Source organism: Eschrichtius robustus, chromosome 9 (genome assembly GCF_028021215.1).
Source record: "Eschrichtius robustus isolate mEscRob2 chromosome 9, mEscRob2.pri, whole genome shotgun sequence".
NCBI classification, from domain to species: Eukaryota; Metazoa; Chordata; class Mammalia; order Artiodactyla; family Eschrichtiidae; genus Eschrichtius; species Eschrichtius robustus.
The window spans coordinates 18040662-18062077 of NC_090832.1; the positions used below are offsets into that span (position 1 = coordinate 18040662).

General features: G+C 38.2%; 1 protein-coding gene across 1 annotated transcript in view; it reads right to left on the reverse strand.

Moving 5' to 3' along the window:
- The window catches only part of SASH1 (SAM and SH3 domain containing 1), a 695913-nt gene that overhangs the window by 674007 nt on the left and 490 nt on the right, over positions 1–21416 (reverse strand). The gene's annotated exons all lie outside the window — the stretch shown is intronic.

Sequence of the window (21416 nt, forward strand, 5' to 3'; positions counted from 1 at the left end):
GGAGGCTTAGACGAAAGAGGCCATAAGAGGAATCTGCTGCAACCAGGGCATCAATATACCTGGCTGGTTTGAACAGATATGACCTGTCAGAGAGCATTGCTTCAAATTTGTCCGTTCTTTAGAAGGAAACTGAAGGAGACATCAGAATCTGTATGATCTAACAAACCTTGAAATAAACTTTAGGATATAGGTCCTGTTTCCCTCCTTACTGATTCTAGACCAGTGAACCAGAAACGAGCTACTTCTGCTAGAAAGATGAGAAAGATGGAGAGACTGTTTAAGGGCCTATGAGAAATAAATGTGAATGTTGCATATGACTATTGTTTTTAAATGTTTCTAACAAATTACTTAGGAGTTTGGCTGTAATTTAATGCAAATGAATGGATGACAGGTCAGTGGGGTGGGCAACAGAAAAGAGCAGTATATTGGTTCAAGAGGAGATGGGGTAGTTCTTTGCTTGCCTCTTTATCAGCATTTTTAATTTAAGAAATTGGTTATCTTCATTGCCCATGGAGAGTACTGCTCTTCTGTTATGTATCACGTGGGTAAAAATCACTGGGAGAATTAACACAGAGTATGAATTAAAATGCAGGACTAAACGATTATTTTTAAAAAGTGCTACTTGCATTATGCATCAGTTTGCATACAACCAATTCAGTCTGAATGGCAACACTCCCAGCTTTAATCTTTAGATAGGAAATCACATTATTGGAAATACGGCTATCAAGAATTTATGAAGTGGGGCTTCCCTGGTGGCGCAGTGGTTGAGAATCTGCCTGCCAGTGCAGGCGACACGGGTTCGAGCCCTGGTCTGGGAGGATCCCACGTGCCGCGGAGCAACTGGGCCCATGAGCCACAACTACTGAGCCTGTGCGTCTGGAGCCTGTGCTCCCAACAAGAGAGGCCGCGATAGTGAGAGGCCCGCGTACCGCGATGAAGAGTGGCCCCCCGCTCGCCGCAACTGGAGAAAGCCCTCGCACAGAAACGAAGACCCAACACTGCCAAAAATAAATAAATAAATTAATTAATTAAAAAAAAAAAAGAATTTATGAAGAAATTAAATGTGTTAGTAATACAATACATAGATATTTAAGAAGTATCACGTAATTATTCCCAGGTCTTCAAATATTTTTTGACCTGTCTAAATAGAAAAATACCAATATTATAAATTGACCACACTTTAAAAGATTATTAATATTTATTGATATTATTCATTGTGCTGACTTTAAATATAAAGCTCCATACCTACTATATGTTACCTCAACCATAACATATAGTGTATATGGATATGGTGTATAGAGCATATGTATATGGTGTATATGTAAATATAGCAGGGTGCTCTATTTACCGGAATATTCTATACGCCATATTAACAAATATTTATATATTTATCGATAAAGTAATGTTGAGGATATTTGTGAACTCTAAAGCCAGTATTATCTTTTTCTGTAAATTTCAGGCCTTTGCAAAACAAATGCTAGTAAATATAAAAGAACTTGTAGATCCATTTTAGAAGATCTACAATACTACAAAAATATATTTTGACCAGTAACTGTATTTTGGACATAAGCAATTTTTGGCTTTTGTCTTGAAAAGTAAAATGTATTTGAGTAAAACTACACTGTGATTCAGAAAAAGACCTAAATATTGACAGGCGACATTTTATTTCCTAATACAACTTAAATGAAATTTGGGGGACATAAAAATAAGAATTTTCCTTTTAATTAACATTTTATTGGGATATCTAAACCAATGTGGTCTATTGGATGACCATCTGCTCCCAGATTTGGGGCGGGCTGGAAGAGAGAGTTGACTTTATTTAATTATCTATCAGTACTCTCTGGATAGTGAATATATACTCAAAAATTTAAAAATATAAGTATGAATGTCCACTTAGCACTTCAGTACCACCATAACACAATCCTAATAGTACCAAAGTATGGCCTAGAGTGTTACTTCTAAGTGAATCTAAACCCTTGTACATGAACAATCCTTAGGAGAAAAAAGTACGTATTTATTTTAGAAGCAGAAGAAAAAAAGTCATAACACAGGCAGTGAACAAACTGAGCCTCCTTGATAAACGCAGAATATTTACTAATATTCTGTAATATCCAAAGGAAAGAAATCATTTTTAAAACAATGCCCTCAAAATTAGATAGCATTTTGTCCCTTTCTGATTAAATCTGACATAAAAACTGCACCTGTGAATTTTTTTCTCAAAATTTTAGAAATTATCTTTTCATGTGAATTCCTTGATTGTGGCTGGAAATATTTGGAACGATACCCAGAACTGTTGAACCAAGAGCAAGTGGGAAATAACTACCTGGAGCTTGGTTATGAAAAAATTAAGAGGTGGCAAGAGTTGAGCTAGGGATGCAGAACATTATACTTTCTAATTCTCTGAGGTTTACTACATGATTCCATTTACAAGGCTTCACCTTGAAGTTTACTGTCTAAATAATACTTATCTTTTAGAGATCATTCAGTGACATACTTTAAGATTCAGAATACAGCACAACCATATAATAATTAAAACCAACAGAGCACACAACTTAGGACTAAATAACTGACATGTTATTTTTATTTTTCTTAAGGAAGAAAGTACCTACTTGCTCAGAATACATTACTGCAGTATTTCTGATGCCATTATTGAAATATTAACCTCCTATAATTAAAGAGTCCTTTTAAAAAAGCTCTAACATAGCATTTTATTTCCTCTACTAAAAATAACAGAAACTTAATTTTAGATATAGGCCTCTGCTGGTTAATTTAAAAACCAGTGAATTTTCATCTCTAGCAAGTCCTAGATTTTCTAAATTTGTCATACAACTTTTTTTTTTTAACTAGGCTTTATTTGATGTCCATAATAAATTGCCTTGGTATGTTATCATTTAATTAACTCCTAAGTATACTCTGTATCATGTTGTCCTTTCAAAGCCAAAAAACCATAAAGCTTGCTGGATTTGTATACATATGTTTTCTGAAGATTCCAGAATCATTTAAATAGCATTCATGACCCTGTTAGCCATTTTGAGTTTTTACATAAAAATAAAAGAACGCAAAGTCAAGTTTAAACAAACTTATTAAAGCATACATAGTAAAAAAGCCAAACATATTGGCCAGCTCTTAAGTCATATTATTTGCTGTCTCTCATTTTCGTCACATCTTCGTTTACCAAAAGTATGTTACTCTAATCTTCAAACAAATGCCTATGTCACTGTGTGCCAGAACCCAACTACAAATTGAATACAGCTGCATGCAAACATTGTCTTCAAATGCTACACAGCATACCAAATATTTAGCTCTTTGTCTAGGTTGACCTCCCACCACCAGCCAAGTCCTGTCCCAGCCTGAAAAAATGCCTTAGGGGACAAGCAATGTCCTTTTATAGAACTCTGCAAACTGGTGATGGGACACAGGCTTTCAGTACTGTGGTAACATACAGAGTTTTGAAACTTTCTTTCACATGCTGAAGCTTGCCTTGAACTAATTTAGACCAAGCTGCTTAGATCAGCAAATATCCAAAATTAGTACTAAATCAGGACACAAAACATAACACTGAACGTCCATTAAGTGCTCTAGTACCAACATAACACAATCCTAATAGTGCTAAAATATGGCCTTGAGTGCTGCTCTAAGTAAATCAAAACCCTTGGATATGAGCCATCCTTAGGAGAAAAAAGTATGTATTTCTTTTAGAAGCAGATAAAAAAAAAGAAAACATTGCACAGTCAACAAAATGAGCCTTTTTTTTTACAGTAAGCATAACATCCTGATGACATAGCACCAACACATAATATTTAAAGTGAAGATTTTTTTAATTTATTTTTCATTGAAGTATAGTTGAATTACAATGTTGTGTTAATTACTGCTGTACAGCAAAGTGACTCAGTTGATAAATTTGGAATATTTACTAATATTCTGAAATATCCCAATAAAGGACATCATTGGAAAAACAATGCCCTGGAAATTAGATGACACTTTGCCTCTTTCTGATTCTGACACATCACCTGCACCTGTGGATTTTTTTTCCTCAAAATTTAGAAATGATCTTTTGATATAAATGGAAAGTTTTGGGTTTTTCTGGTTTTGTTTTTTAAGGAATCATCTGCTTGGGGTAGATCACTAAAATGCAGAATTATGAAAAAATACACTGGATAGAACAAGAAATTTATCTTCAACTATTATACCTTTGATTTATCCAGAGCAACCATCACAGAGAATTCCAAGTTATCTTACCTAAAGTCAGCAAATTATGGTCAGTTTTTGAGCTACAACAACAGAGTTGAGTAGCTGTGACAGAGACTCCATGGCCTGCAAAACCTAAATATTTACTGTCAGGCCCTTTGCAGAAAAAGTTTGCCAAGCCCTGACCTAAAGGATTCAGAGCTAGGCAAGATACCTGACTTTGTGTGAGAAAATGACTCAAGCCTGAATACCCAAGGGGATTTATGTGTTTTGCACAGAAATGTAATGACCAAAAAACAGAAAATGTGGTTTGGCCATACTAAAGTGCTATAGCTGATCTAATTGTGGACCAAATTATTTGGTTGAGGTCTGCATTATGTCACCGCAATGTGTGGGAGCTCTGTTTGGAACACTGTACCTTCAGCAACTTAAGTGGACAGTGGGTGCCTTATCATGACACCACCCAGCAATGTCTGTGTTAACTTGATAGGTAAACAGGGCTGAGTGGTTAAGAACCTGGGTTCTAGAGCTAGATGGATCAAGTTCCACCTCCACCATTAATCAGCCATATATGTTAGGTCAGTCTATGGACCTTCTGAACCTTAGTTTCCCCGTGTCTAAAATGAGGATATTAAAAATAATAGGACTTACCTCACTGAGTTGCTTCAAGGATTAAATAAATGAGGGTATGTGAAGTGCTTAAAACAGTGTCTGGCATGTGACACATGCACAGTAAACAGTAGCTAACAGTGTCTTCTCAGCTCAAAGCTTTGGGAGAGCCAAGATGCAAGGCTGGGGCTCGGAATTATCACAGGCTTCAGAATTCTGAAGAAATGTGTGTGAGTTCTACTGGCCTCAAAGGCATAGGTACTGCTAATACTACTGTGCTTAGTTGCTTACATTTATAATCAAAATAAATTCTAAATTTCTGTCTAATGTTATTGAAAAAAAAGATGCAATTTCCCCCATCTACCTTTAGGAACCCCAGGTTAAGAACCTCTGATTTAGGAGAAAAAATGGATTTACTCTGTACAGTTCTAGAGCTGGCAAAGCCAGGATCAAGTGGTAGTCATGACAAAGATATCTTTCAGCTGAAATCATAGAGGAGCCTTAGAACAATTATTTGTGTATAAATGTTCTCCTGTTGCCTGGTAAAGAAACGTATTTCCTTAATGGAAAATTTCCCAACAGCTTGGGAGAGTACTCCCAGGAACACAACGGGGGGTTGTAATGGACACTGGCTAAGACCCTCCCATGAGACAGAAGAGAAAGGGTGTTAATGTCTCGTATTCCAGGTTGAGTTCTTAAGACCGACAACCTCAAACAGACCAAGGGGAAAATAATCACCTGAGGGGTCTAATCCTGAGTGACCCAGCCAAAGGTGTTTGAAAGTGGTTCTTAATTTTCCCTCCTTGTTTCCTAAAGCGTTCAATAGATTGCTGACTGGCCAGTATCAGGGAATTGTGCCGTTTTGATCATGACATGTAAATTAATCTAGTGAAAGAAGAAAGCACAAGCATTTAGTAGGACAAGGTTGTTCTATTTTGACAGCATTTTAGTTATGGGTTCAAGAGTAATTACTGAAATAAATCATCAATGGGTGGTGGCAATATTGATTTTGTGTCAGCACCTGAGTAAACCATAACCCCGCCTGGGTCTGCAGCCATGTTCATTGTCTTTTGAGCCTTATTTTTGAACTGCTATCCAAAAAAGGCTTTAGCCTCTGCATGAAATTGCCTACTGAGCTGCTTTTCCCAGGAAATCTCACTGCCCGAATCACCTCTGCCTGTCCGGCTCTCACCCGGAACAGTCTCCTTGGACCATTTTACTGCACTCTCTTAACTAGCGTGAAATGCTAATACACATTGCTGTGATTTTCCAACAACGCGAAAGGAAAATGTGATTACTGGTCACAGGGTTTTATATTAGCACTAGCTTCTGCTAATTTAAAAATAGGTTGGACTGCAGGAAAACCAATTTCCTCCCTTAATATTAGTTTGTTCTGCTGTTCTTTGTTTAATAAATATCCTCTGGGTCCAAACTAATGTGAATAGGAGAAAGAGACCTGAGTTCTCATTCTATTAAATCCAAACTCGAAATCTAGCCTGATTTAATATTGTTGAAGATGACTTTGAACTTGATCTTTAAACCAAAATAAAACAACTTCTTTGGTTTTATTTATATTTTTCGCTGGCTGGCTCAGATAGAAAATCTTTGATGTTTCAAGTTTAGTAAAGGTGAGTCAGGTAACTTCGAACAGCGGGGCACTGGATCCAGATAATCTAACCTGAAATAAACTCAGATTAAATAGTTTTTGTTTCATACCAAGAAATGCTCCTTTGGATGATAACAAAAAGCAGATAATGAAGCAGAGCACATAAACCGAAGCTTCTACATTTGCAGAATCACAAATCTCCATCTCATTTAGTTGTCTCTTAAATTTTGATGAGGACTAGCTGTATGCGGGTCCTAGAAACATAACTGTTCCCATTCCTCCTTAATTGTGCTATGTATTTTGAATAAACATTTTTGACTTCTCTAGTTCAAAATCCAGACTCCTTTCCATTTTTTCATTTTTCCATTGTTTTGCCTCTGTTGATACATATAGTATAAAAGAAGCTCCCCTTCTTCATAGTTCTACACCCCAGTCCCAGGTCATAAACCGTGCATTCTCTCCGCTTCATCTTGCATTTGCTTCTGCTTATCTCCAAGATTTTCAGAGCATCAAAGAAAATTTATAATAAATATAGATAATGATACCATTTTGGCATTTGTATACCACTCTATATTTTATTAAACTGTTATAACCTCATTTGAGAGAGGTATCATCTGTATTTTACCAATTAGAAAACTGAGCTTCAAGGAATCAATTTATGTGTCCAAGATCACACATTTCCTAAGCAGAAGAGATAATACTCGATAATACTCGTTTTCTATATCATGTCTTTCACTCTTCTACTACTGCAGGTCAAGGTTCTTTGATTATAAATGTTTTCCAAGTTTCAACTCTTTTGCCCTTCCCATTGAGTTTTTCTTCTTCTTCTGCCTATGTCCTGTGCCTGACTTCCCGAGTCTAAATTCCTATGTTTGAGTTGCCAGGAATACACCTGGTTCTCACAGATAAGTCCCCATACGACACATGGACATGCATTTTTGAACTCCTGCCCAGAACAATTCCTTAATAACGATTGCCATTGATGTTCTATGTAACCCGCACCTCGAAGATTTTATATGTTTTACCTGAGCACAGCACCTTGCACACAGAAAACATTCAATAAATGTTTGTAGAATGAATCAGTGAGTATACATTAGAAATCTCTGACATGCCATCAAAACATTCGCAGGCCTTCTCTAGGGGGTGTCAGGCTAATGTAAATATGAGCGGAAAACTCAGCAAATGTCAAAAGGCTATAAATAATCACTTGGTTTATCAGTGCAGGGAATTTACATACAAAGACATTTCCTTTGATGAATACTAAACCTCATAATGAAAAGGAACATCTGTTTAGAAAAATTAAATATACAGTGAAAAAGCATGGGCTTTGGATCAAAGCCTTGACTCTCGGTCTCAGCTCGGCCACTTTCCTCAGAGAAGTTACTGAATACTCCTGAGCTCCAGTTTCTTCATTTTAAAACAGCCTTAATAACACCTCCCTCACATGATTATCATGAGGATCAGATGGGATAATGTTTGAATAGTGCCTTTTGACACATAACAGGTACTTTATAAATGTCACTTCTATTATTTTTCTCATAAGTCATGAGGGTCACATTCAAGTGTGACTTTTTAAGAATTGATAAACTACTGAATTATCCAGATATCAAATTCTCTATAAGCATATTACAAATATGGAGACGTCAAAAAGTGCTATTTTAAAGATTTTGGTGGGGGACACAGATGCCTCAAACTCTGATCTGGGCAGAAACGGGACTCTGCCCTGTTGGAATCCTGTGACATATATTCCTTCATCTATATCCTAAGCTAGGCTGTTGAGACAATGAAAAAAAAAAGTATGGTGTGGTCTCTTTTATCAGGAGTTCAGTTTAGAGGGGTAAGGGGCACACATATGAGCAATGAAATACAACTGAGTAGGTAAGTGGTCATATAGAAGTGTGGGCACAGTAGCAAAGAGTTCAAAGGTAGAAGCCACTGAGCTTGGGATAACTGTAGATGATGTCTCAGAGGTTATAACATTCAAGCTACTCCAGAAATTCATTTAGACTTTTTTATACCTGCATAACAATGTTGGAGGTGAATATCAAACAGTGTGATTTATTCCAGGCCCCAGGATGTCCTTGCCTTTGACCTTGAAATGTCAGTGGCTGTCTTGACTTCTGGCATGTGCTTTTGGCCTTTTTCTGTAGCCCCATCTGTGACTCTACTTTGACACAGTCCCTACTGATAGTGAAGGGGTGCTGTTTGCTTTCCTTACTGACACCAAGTGAGTACGGCTTACAAGTATGTCCTAGTTTAATAAAGTTTACTGTTCAAACCTGACCCTACATAAATCTCACCCACCTGTCATCTATCTCTGGGATATGTCAACTCAGAGATATTAGCACAAATCCAAGGCTGGGGAGGTCTCACTCCTCCAGAGTCAGGTTGACTGAAGTAACTCAGGAAAACAGCATCAAGGGAGAGGAAGCTGAGAGCTGACAGCCATTGCTTAATGATGATGCCAGAAACAATAACAATAAAAGGAGGAGAAAACTATTCTTAGTGCCTACTATTGTCCTAGACAACATCCTATGGGCATTTAAATACATACTTCTCATTAAATTTTTACAACACCATGAGACAAGTACTATTACCCCCAGTTTACATATAAGAAAGCTTGGTCCAAAGACAGGGCCAAGAACTGAACACAAAAGTCTGTCTGATTATTCCAAGACCCATGTGCTTAGGTCTAAATCATGCTGTGTTTTGACTCTAGGTTCTTACTCACTGCCAACCCTTCATTCCGTATTCTTATTTTCTGGTATTTGTCATAACATTTCAACGGCCAATTCATATGTTTTTCTCAACAGTTCTGTAGCTTTGAAGCTTTATTGTTCCACACTTGTCAAAATTTATTGACATAGGGCTTCTAGTTACACAAATTTCTCAAAGGTCCTCTGTACTTGAGAATCCTAAATTCCTTTTGAGTCTGTTGAGTGAAGCAAGCACTTCCTATATATGCTCCCTTAACACTACACATATTTTGACAATTAAATATCCCATATTGAAAGTGGGCCTCTGTACTGTGAGTATCTCGAGGGCAACGGCTGAAAGAAAGGAAAGCAAGAAAGAAGGAAGGAGGAGGCATGGGAGCTCTGCCCCTTTGGTTCCTCCTTCGATAGACTAATTTTTCCCCCTGTGTTTAGTGACTTCATTGACTCAATATTTGAGACGAATATTTCAGTTCGCAGCATGGTCTATCACGTGAGCTATTTCCAAATGCATTCAAAAGCAAACCCTACTCAAAGGGTTAGTCAAACAGGAGAGTCTAGAGGTAGGAGTAATTCTGAGTCAGTTACTCAGTGATGTTACCAAGGACCCAGTTTATTTACATCTCTCCACTCTGTTTTCCACAGGGTCAGCTTCATCCTAATGCTGGTTTCCATCATGGAAGCAAAGACAGTTGTAGCATTTCTAAGCATCACACTTACATACTGCGTAGTCCAGAACGGGACAGAACATTTCTTCCAGCAATTTCCTCAGAAGTTTCTAGATTTCTCTTCTATGTCTCACTGACCTAAATTGGGTCATGAATCCTTTCTTAAACCAATCTCTGTCCAGATTGGCCAGAGGAATTCCATGAGCTGATTGTGTAGGTTATCTCAACCAGTCACCACAGTGAAGAGAATCAGACTGTCCTGACTGGTTTAGACTAGTATGTGTCCACTCCTTAGCTGAGGAAAGTGCCATCTTTTCCCAGAAGCCATGAGGTGCAAGTCCACAGAAAGGAGTAAGAGAGGAGTGAACACTGGGTAGACAGCCAACAACAAACAGTATCCATTTATATAAAAGAAAACAAAGTAATCACCAGAATGTAAGAAAATACTTACTGGACTAATACTCTTGGTAACATTGAAGGGTGAGTCTATCTCTAGGAAGAGAATATTAACCCTCTCAATCTGTCTATCGGTATATCATGGCACATCCTTTTCATAAATGTTGTCCAATCGTCTCAGGTGTTTCAGAAGAACAAGTTCTCTGTTTTTCTTTTGGATTCTTTCTAGCAATTGGCAACCAACGTCATTATTCTCAAAGGAGTCTTTTAATATCAACTGCATTTTTCGTTAGAAAGCAATTGTCATTTACTCATTTGGAAAATATTTTTGAGCACCTACTAAGTACATGATATTGCACTAGGGCCATGAGGGATACACATAAAAGATACAGTGACTGAGTTTAAAGGGCTTACATCTAATAGGGTTGAGAAAACATGCTTTTAAATAATGGAGGTAAAGCAGTATTGGTACATGCTTAATGTAAGTACAAAGAACCTGAAAAGTCCAGAGGTAGACAGATAATTTATAGCCATGTATACTAGGCAAGAAGAATTTGGGATGGTAATCTTTTCGAATCTGCACACTAACCAATTAAAACACTCACTGGGAAGTGCGATATTTAGTCCAATATGGCTGAAGGGATCAGCTGGATGAGAAATTCTGAACTTAGCCTTCTCTGAGAGTCGTGTGTAGAGGAGAATATATATGAAGTAGTTACAGTGTATATTAGTCAGTCTCCAACTAGGAAAACAGAAACAAATCTGTGTATTTAAAAAGAGTATATTTGGTGCAAAGACTTGTTTACACAGGGAATGAAAGAGCTGAGAAGCCAAACATGGACAGTCATGTAACCTGCAGATAAACATGGTGGGAGGCCACTGTTACCTTTAGCAGAGAGGGACAGAAGGCAGATGTGAAGTAACCAAGACCAGAGGCCTTCCACCCAGCAAAATCTGGAATCTTAGAGGACCTATTCAGAAGGAACTGGAGCCAAGGAGAAGATGCAGCTCCTTCTGGAGACCTACCTGAGGCAGTGGGAGGGGGAGAAATATCCCAGCTTCTTCCTCTCCCTCCCCAGTCTCATGCCAGTGCCCACTCTCCCACTGGCCCAACCCTGCCAGAATCAAGCTGATATGGGAGCTGCTGGGGTCGGTCAACCACGTGTGATATGGAGCAGAGATGGGAAAAGTTGGAAAGTCAAGGAATGGACCTCAGAGTAAACAGGCCCAGGAATGGCACAGTAGGAAAATGCAAGGAGTGCCACAAAGTCTTTGCCAATGATGCCCTAATAGGTGAGGCCACCTGGCAGATCTAAACAGAGTAAATTGAAGGCATAGGTGGTCCATCATGCGTGAATATTACATACGTGAACTGGGTTGAAGTTGAGATGAGGCAAAGAAAAGGTTCCTCAGTAGTTATCTAAATGAAATAGCAACTGAGAAAACAGATGACCCCTCTGAGAGAACGATGCCACCATGGGAGAGCATGGAACCAGAGGCAGAAGCCTGATGTCTTCTCAAAGAAATCAGACAATAAAACAGTGGTCCAAGCAGCACAGTCATTACACACTTCCATATACTTCCTATCTTAATGTAGGCCGACTTTTCATTTCTTTGTCAAAATATAAAAGCATATAATACATATATTTAATTACGTATTTAAAGAGTCAGGTTAGGTGAAGTTTCCACATCAGGGTTTCCCATTGGGTCAAACCAATGATGACATTTCTCAGAGCAGAATCTCAGATCCCCCAAACAGCTTTTCTAGCATGACAAGAGAGCACAAGTTTTCTTTGTTGTTTTTTTTTTTTTGATGTCTCCAAAATTGCTGTATTTCTTGATATTCTCTGTGTCCATTCATGATTATGATTAAAGACAGTAATGAGCGAATTTCTGAAAAATTAGGATCCCAGTTTGTTTCATAACAGACTTACGTGTATACATATTTCTCTGCATAAGAAAAGGTCTGATGTCTGTTAACCCCATCATTTTATTACATTTCTTCAACTATTTTGCACAGGTCCACCCCAGTTTAGTGATCCAGAACTTTTACAGAGAAAAGCAAATATAATAAAATTGTAATGATAAACTAAATGGCACTGTAGCATCCGTCACAAGTTTTTAAATATAGCTGGATGACCAAGGATAATCCAAAAGACCAAATTGTATCTCCTAATTTTGGCCATATTTCATAAAAATAGATACCGTAAATACAGTGGTGAGAATGGAATAGGGCAACAGCAGATGATACACTGTCTATAAAATTACCCAAGAGAATACAAATGAGTTCACGTATCAGTGTCCAAACCCCAACAATCTAACAGCTGTGCGCCTTCTCATCCTTGTCCTCACCTAATCACTCAGGCCCCTTCTTTATTTCTTATCATTCTGGTGATTGAGTCTCATCTCCAAAATTAGTCTGTTTCAGCAGATTCTTTCAAACACCCACACTTGCTATAACATCTTCAGAAATTAATGTGGCTTCAAAATAATAAGACTCCTTTGGGAGATGACTGTAACTACCTAATAATAGATCAGTCAAATGACTGACTACATGCCCCAATTCTCTTCTCATGTCAGTAAAACAGAGAGAAATAAAGAAGGAGCCTTCTCAATGTATACTTCATATGCTATAACTCATAGGAAATGAAACCCCTATTTATTCATCTCTTTTAGTAGCATGCATTTGTAAGTTGCCTGCACTGTGGTTTATAAATTATTTTAAACTCTTACACTGCTGTTCCAAAATATAAATGTATGTGTTAATATTGTAGGCTTGGACTCTGTTGCTGATAATACAAGGAAAATTTAACTAGCTTATAAATGTTAAAATGTAAAAGCAAAGGAAGTCCTGCTATTCATCTTCTCTGCAATATTCAGACATTCATGAAATTGAAAGTTAATGTACCAGGGACTTTCATTATCTGACCCATTCCATTCTATCTATTAGATTCTCAAAGCACTGGAGACAGAGGACCAATATGTCACCAACACAGGACTGGAAAGGTCACAAAAACGAAGCATCAATAAAGCACTACTTCTGAATTAAATTTCACAGTGCTCAGCAGAAAATATGTTCCACAGACGAAGAGTATTTGTAAGAATGGAAGTGATAGCTAGACACAACTTAAAGAAAATAGAAAAGTATTTCTTGATTTTAAAAAGTGATGTTAAAACTATATATACCTACACAGAAAAAAAGGTACGATTTTATATGCCTAATGCAGAAGAAAAAACTCTGCAGTGGAACCACAACAAAGTTTAGTCAGTGAACTCACTAGCAAAACAGTGCAGTCTTGTTAAATTACTCTTCTTTCTTTTCTTAAGCATTTAGTAGGATTCTATATAGGACTTGTAAAATCAATGTGGTTTTCAATACCTTTCCATAAATTGCAACTACTGAATATATTAGTTAATTTATTATGGCTTTTGAAATTTTTACTGTCTGAAATATGTAAGCTTAAAATTCACTTAATAAAAATGAATCCACCAAAATCCATGACTTCTTTTAGCTCTCTAAATTTTGAATAATTCTGAACACTAAATTATTCAACAAGTATATTTTCAAGATTTGCTGTCAATAATCTTAATAGGTGCCATGAAAATGAAAAGAGAAGTATTAAGTGAGGCTTTCTTTTAAATTAGCTGCAGATACAGGAATATGTGTAAAAAGATGAAAAGCAGCACAGCCTAGGCTGAGCGGCCAATGAATCATGCAATTAAAGTTATAGGAGCTCCGAGGAGGAAACAACTGCCAAGGCCTGATGGGAATAGACCGTCAACCACTGGTTCTCCAACATTAGGATTTCAGTTCCAAAGGGTCCGAGGGACTGGAATTGAGTTTCTATTTTTTTTTTAAATTAAAAATAACAATCCTGCTATTTAAAATCATTATTGCCTTACTTCTAAAAACGACATTTAACACTAAACTTTCAAGAGAACATTGAGAACCAAAACTATCAAATAAATTGAGTTTAGTGACTAACTCACTACGTTATTATCATTTTTTTTTTTTAATTTTGGGGAATGTTTTTTACAGACTAGGATTTGGGAGCCTTTGGTTAATTCTAAGTGCTAAGTGTATGCTTTCATACAGAAGTGATTTATTCCTGGCTACAGGAGCTTATAGTCCGGAGAAAGAAGCAACATATACTGATGTGATAAAGTAATTAGGCAGTGAAAAATATTCATTGTGCAGTAGACTAGATACAAAAGTAACTGGGGTGATCAGAGAGCTGAGTGATCTTGGTCTGGGATGGGGTGTGACTTAGCTTGAGAGGAGGAGGGGAAGGGACATTTTAATTTTAAGTAAAAGGGAGATTTGCAGTTGATGGTAGGATGGAAAGAATAAAAATAAATGAGGCTGGTGATCAGGAGACTAGACAGATTGCAGGAACAATTTTATGTTGTGGAATATTGGGGGAATTCTCCTAAATGCACCCCTGTCAGTAAAATCAATGGGAGTTAAGTACACATAAAGAGACGAGAAAATTCACATCTTTTTATGGTTCTGTCAATGAAGGAGACAAATATCAGTTTGCATAATAATACAAGTGAAATTAAATATGAACATTCATTCCCGTCCCTTTTATTTTAAAAGAGAATTTGGTAAGCATTACATTTAAAAAATATAACACTCTTAAGAAAGAGAGAAAAATGTTTTGATAAGATTAAACTTACTTTTATATTTAAATTGTTTTTATAAGTCCCATAGGCATTTGTCAGCAATAACAGCTTTCATCCCATGCATTACCTTTCCCTTCTCTTCTTGATATGACAGTGTTATTTTCTCTTTTCCTTGCTTTTTCTACCATATCACACAGTCCAACTTAAAATATTCTAGTGTTAGAACACTGATTAGACAGTTGAGATTCTACTAAAATAAGAAAGAAACAGACTACAGCTTCTTGGAAAATGCAGTATGAGATCATTTCTTCTAGATTTTAATAAGAGATTAAAATCTTGGTTCTTTGAAATCAAGGAAGAAGCAGCCTGAGGTTCTACTAAAGGAACAGGGTCTTGCTTGAACAGTCCAAATGTCACTGATTCCTTAACTGTCTTGGTTGAATAAATTTTTTTAAAAAAGATTTGGCTGGAAAATATCAATGTGCGCATTCACTAATGGCTGTCATAAGTGACCACTATTTCTTTCCAGATCACTCTTGCGTACTTGGCTGCTGACAAACACTGAACCATCCGCCAAGTTTCCCTCAATCAGTCTTGGGAATAAAGATCTTGTAAGATATTTTAAAAATAACTCTTTCTCTGTTTCCCTGAACACACGGCTGCCACGTTCCCTAAGCCTACAGGTCTGTTTTAAATTCAAATGGAATCTGAGGATCTTGACAGAAAGGACCCCAGAGAGGGCTTGTCCAATTGACGACAGAGAATCCAATAAGTCTTTCCATCTTCAGCCCGAGATGTTATGTTGGGAGGAAAAGAGGAACAGCAAGGCAAAGGGAATGCTAATAGCTTGAGCAGATTTTTTTTGTTTTGCTCCTCACCATTCACATATGCTTAAATTTACCATAAAAACTTTAAAATTAATAAGTGTGATCAGGGGGCAGGGGAGGGATGGATTGGGAGTCAGGGACTAGCAGATGTAAACTATTATATATAAAATGGATAAACAACAAGGTCCTATTGTATAGCACAGGGAACTATATTCAATATCCTGTAATAAACCATAATGGAAAAGAAAAAATAAAAAATTTTATAAGTGTGATAGTTGCACAAATGGAGAGAGAAGTTAGAGCTTGACAATTTGACCTGCCTTTTCATAGGATTTGGATCCTTTGATATATTTATTCCATATTAAATATCTTATTTTATGTTTAAGATGAAAAGAATTTGTATTCAACTTCTTTTGTGACTTATGGTTGTTACTTAAAGACAAGGTATTTTAGTCAGGTCTAGACATTTTCACTTCATCCTCACATGAGAACAAAAGAGCAAATTTTCTACATTTGGACAGGAACCTCATCCCTCTTAACATTTGCCGGAGGGTAAAGCTTCTGTGTTTGGAAGATGTATATAACTTTGCACTTCAAAAATTCTCTGGTACCGGAGACTAGATTTCTTTGAGATAAGTGCATTGTGAAGGTCAGAAGAGGTAACAATAGGAGAAAATAAACCACCTACCCACTTAACATGTTTCCTGTTACTATTCTCAGCCACTGCTTTTAGGGCTTAATTAGATCTCAGTGACAGAATTCATTACAGAAAATACTGGCTTGGTGAAAAAATAAACTCAGCTCATTCATAAACTATTAGTTATTTTGCTTTTAAGGAACTAGAATGATTTTTTTTTTTTTCTCTTGTCTTTCTTTTCCTTTCTCTAGAAGACTTGAATGAAATGTAACAAGTAGAAAAGGAGAAGAAAAGGAAAGCACAGGGCGGGAGAGGGAAACAAATCCCCAAAGTTCACTAATCTGCCCGTCTCCCATGACATCATCTTCCACTTAATGAGACAGAAGTGGAAGTGGAAAGAGCTTACTGAGTGGGACTAGAGTAAAAAGGGACTCTGCAGACTCCCTCGCATCCCTTCCCTCCATGCCCGTTGTGACTGTTGTATTTGCAGGCCCTTTTATTCCCTCCTCTGTTAACAAATCACCTCGAAACCCACAGATCTCTCTGACTTCACTGTTGTAAGCACTCCACTCTCCATCCACTTCCAGAAAGAGCCTCCTCAAATGTAAATTTCATTTCGTTCATCTCATGCTTAAATGGTGTCCCATTACTTATGAAATAATAAACCCACTTGTAACAGAGGGACCAAGCCCACCCCCCCCCACGCCCCCGCCATGATCTGGCATCTACATAGATCGCACAGCTCACCTCGCCCAAAGTTCTGGCTGCCCAGATAGAACCATCTGCTACTCCTTAGAATGAGAACCTCCAAGGCAGTCTCACACGGCTGAGCTTTAACACATAAAGGCTGCCTTTACCTGGAGGGTCCTCATCTCCATCTTCATCCACCTGAACATTCAGAAATCATGGGGTTCTTGGTGGACCACTAGAAAATGTTGCCCTAGTGATCCATATGTACACACACATTACATAAACATATACATTCATGTACATGTATATATGTATACATGTGTATGTGTACACCCATATACTTTGGAGGCAAATCATCACCTATTAGAGTTTAGCAAAAATAAGCAAAAATTTCAGGAAAAAAAAGGATGGGAGAACTTGCCTCTCCCTTCTTAGGTATAACTGTGAGATCAGGCGCAGAAACTAAGACTATGCCGTGCATTAAGTCCACTGCTTGCGAATTAGGAGAAGACCACCGGTCTATCTTAGTAGAATACCACTCCATCTGGGGGGCAAAATCTGAGAGTCACCCATTTCCCCTCCCCACCTCAGGCACAGGAGCCAGGTCACACACAGAAAACTGCAGGAGGCAGGGGCCCAAATAATCAACCTACTACATGCACCCCACTGGATCCAAGTTTTACATGTCCAGTTTATTCAAACTCTTGAGAGTAATAAACCCCATTAGTATATTACTTTAAATGTGAAGCAGTACTTCCTTTTGGCCTAAATTCATCTCTCTAAAGTTGCAAGGAAAGTTGGTACCCTTGTAATCACGGTCCAGAATTGGATGAACAAATTTGTGTTCATCATATTCATATTCCTCAGAGGTTTTAGACTTTGATTGTAGTTCCCTCAATCTTCATATTTAAAGGGCTAAAGACGTGATGGTTTAATCTGTCCTCCTCTGGCCTACCTGGCTGGGCCCCTATTCCTTTGTGTATTCTTGCTGTGGTTACGATATCTTTCTTTAGCTTCCCTGGACTTTTATGGTCTTCAGTTTCCTTTGAATTTAAGGTCCAGTGACCCAACCTGCACAAAATCTCCCAATGTGGCCAAACCTTGCTTTTATTTTTGCAAGGGCAGGGCTATGATTTGTTTGGGGCTACCAGCCTTCTCACTGATTTAAATCATTTCTTTGGCATTTTAGGAAAAGAATCTGTACAGTCCATTTCCAGAACTGATGAAATTCGATTCAGTTCAACTCGAGAAATATTGATTAAGCCATGACCATGAGCTCAACACTCTCATAACTATATTAACCAATGGTTAAAAGCCATCATTTTATAAGCTTAGTAAAGACTGGGGCATAGAACGTAATATTAGTGCTGGGCAGGATTTAGGAAATCAGCAGTTCCGATAGGTTTTTACAACTTTTTATAATCCAGGAAGGATATTCTTCAAAAGAAAGCCCATGATAATGCTCAGCAAATAAAAGCTGAGCTGGTCTACTCCAAGCAGTTGTTCAGGAGACAAAAACGCTTCCGATGACCCGTCTCCACTGGATTTACACACACATTCATAGAACACAGAGGTGGCTCTGGCCTCATCATTTAATTTACAGAAAGGAGACTGAGGTGATGAATCCAAGGTTACAGGTGAGTCAGAAGACCAAGACTGTCTGATTCCTGATCTAGTACATACTCGCCTACATTGTACTTTCGTCCTTGTATAGAAACTCACCTAGGGAATTCCCTGGTGGTCCAGTGGTTAGAGCTCTGCGTTTTTGCTGCCGAGGGCCCGGGCTCAGTCCCTGGTCGGGGAACTAAGATCCCAAGAGCCATGCGGTGAGGCAAAAAAAAAAAAAAAAAAAAAAAAAAAGAAACTCACCTACAATTTTTGTAATGACATTCCTCTAGATCGACTTCCTGGGTTTATCATTTACTAAGTCTGTTCTTCCCTCTCTCCCTTCCTTCTTCCCTCCTTTCTCTTCCTTCCCCCTCCACCCCTCCCTCCCTTTCTTCCCCCCTTCCTTCTTTATAAATAAATGTGTTTCTCACACTCCCCTGTATTTGTTTAACTTTCCAAGGCCTTAAGTTGGCAGAAGCCTGACCTCAGGCTTCTTAAGTTATGCTTCCACTCGATCAGACAAATCAATCTCTATTTGCACTCTGAGCTAATTTGTCCTGAATGCATTCAGAATGCATTTACTTGTTCTAATTCCTTTAACCCACCTCATTTTCCTACATTCCTTTCCCTGATCAAGGAAGATGATCTGATTAGGGTTTCTGCTGAAAGCAGCCCCATGGTCTCTGAAAGTCCCTTTGATACCCTTGCCGGTGGAGGATGATTGGCATTAGTTAATAGCCCCCAGTCAGCTCTTTTGTAGACTGTGAGCAGCAGCTGAGGCTGCTGCAAAATCCACTGCTGCATGTTTTGAGACCTGCCAAGAAACAGCAATATGCCAGCATACCTGGCAGCAATAGGAGCACAGGATGAGAATCTGAAGGATGAGAATGCACCTAACAGCTGATAGAACCATAATAACACAACAGTGATAACCCTGGATTATCTGTTGCAGGGCCCTAGCATACTCTTCCCACATGGCCTTAGTTATAAATGTAATATGACACAAATGAATGACGAGCAAAGAAAGAACTTGGGCTACTTTAATTTACAAGCTGTCAACATTTTTAATGTCAAAAGTAAATATAGGGAGGATGGGAGGGAGGCTCAAGAGGGAGGGGATATGGGGACATGTGTATGCATATGGCTGATTCTCTTTGTTGTGCAACAGAAACAAACACAGTACTGTGAAGCAATTACACTCCAATAAAGATCTATTTAAAGAAGACATAAAAAAAAGAGATAAAGAGACCAGACAGTAGATCAGAAATATGAAAACTAATTCTTACCCCATCCTCACGATGCTTTGTTATTAGAGCCCATGACCTTCTTTGAAGAAGAGTATATGTGAGGAAGTTGAAAAACCATTAGTAGAATATTCTGCAGCATTAGAGGCTCCCAAGACTGATGCTGCCCGTTAAAATAGAGCCTGCTGAGCTTGGCCAGACATTAGTTACACATCTTTTCCTTACGGCTCTGCATTATCACAAATGATCATTCTGGTCATGCCAGCCATGGAGGATTACCTCACCACATTCTAGCAGGAGGGTCAAATGAGTGGAGGATGGAGAGACAGGGAAAAGGGAGTAGAAATTGCGTTGATTTCCTAATCCAATGCGTTGTGACTACTAAACTCAATAGGAATCTATTGACTGAAAGCAAGAACACTGCTGCCCACCACGGTGCCACCTGTATTTCTAATACACACATTAACTATAGTAATATCACGACTATCAACGCACACATTTAAAAAAGGCTCATGGCATATTCTGTTCAAGTTCTATGTTCCCTGAACAAAACTGTTGCTATGGAAACCTCTACCATAAGGCAGGTGTAGTTCTGCAAAGGACTATGGGCTATGAAATCAGGTTCCCATGGCAACATTTTTGTTCAAAGCCTGAAGAATCTTAAATACATGTGCCAATACATATTATTACCTAGCAGGATACACAGGTGGGATTAATAAAGTTCAATATTTGCTCAACTAAAAGTTGTAATCATGGTAAAAGTAAAGGAATTAGAACCAATTCCTATGGATCATTTATATAAACAGAGTTTGGAGTTGTTATACTACTTCCCCATGAATAAGTAAGTATATGTGAAATATTAATAGATTACTTTCTTTCAGTTAAATTCATCAGGCAGAGAAATCTTCACCAAAATGATGGGATTTTAAAATTTCAAATATATCTTCAACTCATCATTCATCCATGAGATTAAATCACTCAAATTTACCAGAGGAAATTAAGATCACACTACCCACCTGCAACAGAACCAATTACTATGGTGACCAAACAGCTAAGGGAAAAACGTCAGGTTGATTCATCTACGTTATGTGAACTCATGCTAATAAAATGTGCCAGTCGGGATATTTACGATAATTGCCATTTCTAGAGCCTGAAAACATCCATATAAATATGCCAAGAACCAAATTAAGAAAAACTTATCCCTTTATCATTTACAAATAACCCAGAAAGTAATAATCATTTATTACAATAATATATTTCAGAAAATATATAAAGACGATACGCTACAGAAGGCAAAGGAGTTATCACATGGAGATGCTCGAGTACGTTTTTAAAGGAGAATTTATCCTTCGGGGCCTCTGGAGTGTGGAGTTCCGGAGTTCGGAGGTAAGGCCTGGGTGAGGGTGTGTGGGTGGGGTTTAGGCCCAGCGCGTTGGAGGGGGTTCTCGGAGGGGGGCTCAGAGGGGGTCTCCGAGTGTAGAGGTGGGACCCGGGGGGGGGTGGGGGGGAGGTGTAGGGGCGGGGCTCGGGCTCTGCTCGGCAGGAGGGAGGCTCCGAGGGCAGAGGATTAGGCCCGGGAGCCCAACAGGCTCCCTGGTGCCTA